Genomic DNA, 5,430 nt, shown 5'->3' on the forward strand with positions numbered 1-5,430 from the left:
GGGGGGAATCGTGGGGCGGGCGGTGGAGGGTTGTCGGCGGTGTGGAGGGTGGTGGTGATTGATGGTGTTGAGAAGGGATTGTGAGTGTGAAATGGATGGAGATGGAGAGTGATTTGAAGAGAGGGAAAGAGTCATTCATTAGGGGATGGAAGGTGCATATCGTCGCTCCTTCTCTGGAATAAGAAAGGAAAGAGCGCGGCATGGAGTCGAGGAGAAGGAGCAGCCGCTACACAATTGTGTGTGTGTGTGTGTGTGTGTGTGTGTGTGTGTGTGTGTGTGTGTGTGTGTGTGTGTGAGGGTGTGTGATATGAGAGATTTTGAGGTGATGATGATGATGATTTCGCTTGCTATCTGACTGTCGAATGCCTGCCAGATATGGCAGCCAAGCAGGTGTCTATCACACTGCTGGCCTGATGCCTCTGCAACTAACTATCATCTCATCATCCACCTGGAAGTGCATCATCAATTCTCTGTGGCTGGTAACAGCAGTCGTTTGCCTGCCTGACAGTCACTAGTCCTTCGCCTGCTTCTCTTGGTTCTCACGGTCGATGTAGGCCTGGGGCACGTTGTCTTTGTGCTGCTCGAACCATACGTGGAGTCTGTCGTGGGAACTCTGAAACTCTGCCCCGTCCAGGTCGTCCAACTCGTCGAGGTAGCCGCCGGCCGTGATGTCCTTCTTCGCCCATACCATCAATGCTGGGACGTCGGCGATGGCTTCGCGCAAGCGGATGGCTTTAGCCAGGCGCTTCTTGTGCTCCTTTTCGCTCAGTGGTGTCGCCGTGTTGGTGGTGGTGTCGCCGGCTGCTTTCACCGGCGTAGCTGGCCCGGCGGCGGCTGCTGCTGGCTGGGGTTGTTGGAGCGTGGCGGGGCGGGGTTTGGCGATCGGGATGCCCATGGCGACGCAGGCGGCAGCAATGGTCTTTTGCAGGCGGCCGCTAGGGGGTTTGGGCCAAGTCGACATGTCCACGCCCTCGGCGCGCAGGTGATGGCAGATTGCTTGCATCTCCCGAGTCTGGTCCTTGCGCCATTCAGGCGGATCGACTACGAGAGTTGACATGTCCACGCCGGCATCGATGAGCTGCGTAACCATGCGTTGTACAAGCGCATCGTAGCCTTGCTGGCGGCAAACGTCGTAGGACACCTGCAGGCCGCGGGGAACCAGGCCCTGATCGGTGCGAAGTTGAATCATCGGAGTCTTGTCTTGCGCCCGTTTGATCAAGTCGGCGGGGGAGATCTTGGCCGGTCGAGCGACTTCCCACGCCATCAAAGGAACGGCGGTCGCGCTGGCGGGGTGACCTCGCAATTCATTGAACTTCACCCACTCCTTGGGCTGCATGAGGTTTTCGATGGCCTGCCACATTTGCTCTCCAGTGAGGGTCTTCTTGCCCTCGAAGAGGTGATCGATCACCGGCGTGAATCGGTGGGCCATGTCGGTGAGTCCTACCACGACCTCCTGAAACTCGGACTTGTGGAAGGACGCCTTGTGCAGCTTGTTCCCAAGGTATCCCGGCACGTAGGTTTCCGCGCTGTCGAAGACGTAGCGCGGCTGGTAATACGTCTCCTCGTCCGGAGCGATGAACTTGCCGGCCACGAGCTGTTGCGTGCTGGCATCGCGCACCCACTCGGCCGCTTTGGGAATCTCGGCAACGACCTTGTCGAGCTGCTCGTTGAGGCGGGCAATCTGGCGCTTGAGCTCGAATTTTTCCAGGAGCAGCGCGCTATGCTTGGCGGTGGCCGCGTAGAGATTCTGGGCTTTGTCGGAGATTTCGGCGTGGTCGATATTGGAGCCATGGGCCACTTTGACGCACCAAGTCCTAAAGACATCGAATCCACCAGGGATGACCTCGGCAACCGGGGCGAAGGTCTGGGGCGTGTTGGCCCGCAGCAATGCCCAGACTCGCTCCCGCATGTCGACCAGCCGCTGCAGGAAAAAGGCCTTGAGCCCCTCCAGAGTGGCGATGTTGCCCACCGCGACCGCGGCGTCTGCAGCCCATTTGATGTTGGCGGCGATCTGGGCTTCTGCTGGCGTGCAGCCGTGGAAGACCTGGCCGTCGTCCTTCTTCAATGATGGCGGAGGTCGCAGGCCAAGCTGGTCTTCTGCCAGCGGTGGCTGCTCGATCGCGCCGTCCATGTCGAGGTTTTTGACCGGGAATCCCATCTTCTGCAGCATGTCACGAGCCTCGAGCATTGCCGGAGTGGCCTCGCTCGGCACGCCATCGAGCTGCTCGAATACGTCCAAGTTCAAAGGAGTTGCTGCTCCTGCTGCTGCAGCACCACCTCCTCCAACAGCAGTTTTGGATGGTGCTGGTTGGCCTGCTGGCGCTTCCTTCTTGTTGCTCATCGCGCTCGAGGCAGCCCTCATCTGCTCCAGAGACGAGAGCCTCGGCTTCTTGTTCGCCGGGCCTGGTCTGCCATTGCTGCTGCTACTGTCGGCGATGCTACGGCGGCTAGGGATCGTCTTTGGCGGCGCCATGGAGCCGCGCTTGGTGGGTGGGTTATCTTGGGCGCTTGGTCTGATGAGGCCGGAGTTCTCATCGTCGTCGTCATCATCATCATCATCATCATCGATTCCAGCCTCGCGCGCGTCCACTTGCATCATCTCCACGCCTCCCCCTCCGCCCTCTTCTTCATCATCTTCCAGCTCCTCCTGCTTCACCACCACGGCGCCGCCGTCGTCCTCGTCGTCGTCGTCGTCGTCGGCGGGCAAAAAGCTACTCTCAGACAGTCTAGCATGGATGGGGATGACGGCAGGGCCGAAGCGTTTGACGCCGTCCGACCACGACTCCTTGGACTTCTTCTTGTAGCGGATTTTCCACGCCTTGAACGAGACTTGCTCGCCCGCCCACTTTGCAGGCTCAGGGTCTGGCATATCGGTGGCGGAAATGAAGTCCGTGGTGTCCATGGTAAAGGCCTTGGTCACGACGGCCAGATCGTCATGGTCGAGGTCCTCGACGTGCTGGTCGAGGTCTGGAACCGAGTCGGCGGCCAGCTGCCAGAATTCGGCCGTGTTTTCGATGTAGTCCACCGGCGGCCAGGAAAGACCGCGGACGAAAAAGGCATTCTTTCGCTGCGCGGCGTTCCTGTCTTGCACGGGATTCGTGAACGTCTTCGGGGCGGTGTTGGAGCGCCGGCCCACGGCGGTCCGCCCGATATATTCGTCAAACCACTGGTCATAGGCGAAACCCTCGACCGTACGCCCCGTGCGGTTGATCTCACCAATCATCCGCCGCTGTACCACTCGGCGGTTCTGGTCGAAAGCGCGCTCCATCAGGATCACCCCATTCTCGCAGACCGCGAGCCCCTCTGCTCGCCATCGAGCGATATCCTTCGCCTGGAACCCGGACGACTTGGCCAGGCGCTCGTTGATCTTGTCATCGTCCTCCTCCGGCAAGTCATCGCCGTAGTTGAGAGGGCTGGTACTGCTCGGCAGAGTGCCAAATTTGCGTTTCTTGGGGACGTCGGCGTCCTTGCAGGCAGGCATGCTCGAGTATGCGCTCGGAGTTCGTGGAACGCTCTGTGCGAGCCATGGCAGCTTTGGGTCGTCCACTTCAGGCGCCACTCGCCCCCAGATATCGACGTTCTGCGGAACGCCATCCTCTTCCTTTTCCGCCGCCGCCGTCGCCTCCTCCTTCTTCTTGCCGCTGCTGCCTGGAATTGGCGAATCATCTTCTACTTGACCTCCTCCTCCTTCGCCATCATCATCATCATCATCATCATCATCGCCGGCGTGAGTCTTAGCTGCCGCCCTGGTGAGACGCGACGATGACGACGCCGGCGACGCTGCGCTGGCCTTTTTGGAAGGGGTTTTGGGAGCTTTGATGTTCGATACGTTGGTTTGGATCTGGCGGCGCTGAGAAGATGTCATGGTCGCCGGCTGGCCTGCACTGCCGGCGGCGGCGGCGGCGGCTCCGGATTTCTTCCTGTTGGTCATTTTCGCCGTGGTAGCTTCCGCCCAATCTTTGTCGACGTGAGCGTAGAGGATGTACTTGTCCTCGGCCGGACCGCCGGTGGTGGGTGTGGGCAGGCGTGGCTTCCACTGAGACTTGGTCGAGGCTTTCTGGTTGAGCTTCTTCCGGAGCTTATCGTCGGGGCAATCAGGCGAACGCAGGTCGAATTGCGTGTCGTCAAGGGTCTTGGTGCCCGCGAGAATGTCTCCCACAAACAACGTATAGGTGAGGACGGAGGCGAGCGGGTGGGGAAGGTTCAAGCCCGGAAGACCTGGCTGGAAGGTCGGCCAGCGGTATTCCTCTTGCGATGCCTTGGGAGGCTCGAAGCGCCAAATCGTGTCGATGCTCAGGCGCTGGTCGGCGCTGTTCTTCCGGAAGCCCTTGCCGAAACTCGCCTTGAAGACCTTTTCCGCCTGCTCTTTCGCCAGACCTGACAGGTCCAAGTTGCTGTTAGGGTTGTAGTATCGCAAGATGGCGTCGCGCAGCTCCGTATACTGCACGCAGGAGATTCGAATCTTCAAATACTCTTTCGTAGTCTGCCGGCTGGCGCGGCGCTCGTCGCGGAGCAGCAAGTCGGTCCACTCGGAGGTAGCGGCCGCGAAAATGTCAGGCACCGGGCACGTCTCCTCGAGGGGAATCTTGAATGTACCGCCAAACAAGCTAAAATGGGTGTCGACTAGCTGGTCGAGGAGGAGTGGCACGCTGCTGCCGACGCGATTGTCCTCAAAGGTCGGAAAGGTAAAGTCCGAGTCTTGATGGGCGGTTTCTCTGCGCTTGATCTCCGAGGTTGGCAGAGCGTAGGCGACCAAGTGCGGATGTTGGAGCTTTGCTTCGTCGGTGACGGCGCCAAACACAATGTCCAACTCTCGCTGCGCCTGCTTGTCTGGCCTCTCGTCGCGTTCAATCCGGCAGATTAGCCGGCGAATCTTGAGGTATTGCAGGCGGCTGATTAGCTCTTTGCGAAACTGCTTCTGAACGAGGTCGGTGGTGGGGTTTAAGGGCTGGTCGCCGTAGGCCCAATGAACCTCGCGCGGAAGGTCTTGGCCTGTGACGTCTTCGTAGCTCGTGAAGTTCTTCTTTTGGCTGTTCAGACTGACCCCGCCGGTGGAGTCTTCCTCGTCTTCCTCGTCTTCCTCGTTATCCTCGTCTTCCTCGTCCTCTTGGTCTTCCTCGTCGTCGTCGTCCTCGTCGTTGTTGTGGGCGCGAAATGAGATGGTTCTGCCTGCGGCGTCGACGAGACTGCCGTAGAGGTTGTAGCCAACGGCGCCTGCTGGTAGAGGAGGTGGGGGGTTGGCGGCGGGTCGATTGTTGGTATTTCGCCTGCTCGAGCTGCTTCCTCCGCCTGCCATATGTGACTGGAATGGCCGACGATCGGAGCGAAGAGAAGTGGAAGTGAAGTGTGTAGTGAAGGGAGGTGGTGTGTCGTCGGGGAAGCTTTGGTTTAGGGTTTCGCGCCCGAAAGATTGGTGCAGCAGCAGCTTCC

The 5,430-nt window shown here is 59.5% G+C and overlaps 1 protein-coding gene across 1 annotated transcript in view; it reads left to right on the plus strand.

Moving 5' to 3' along the window:
- The window catches only part of M409DRAFT_69032 (uncharacterized protein), a gene marked incomplete at both ends in the record, with an annotated part of 11,443 nt that overhangs the window by 5,423 nt on the left and 590 nt on the right, over positions 1–5,430 (plus strand). The gene's annotated exons all lie outside the window — the stretch shown is intronic.

The sequence above is a fragment of the Zasmidium cellare genome (genome assembly GCF_010093935.1).
Source record: "Zasmidium cellare ATCC 36951 unplaced genomic scaffold M409scaffold_35, whole genome shotgun sequence".
In the NCBI taxonomy this organism is placed as follows: Eukaryota; Fungi; Ascomycota; class Dothideomycetes; order Mycosphaerellales; family Mycosphaerellaceae; genus Zasmidium; species Zasmidium cellare.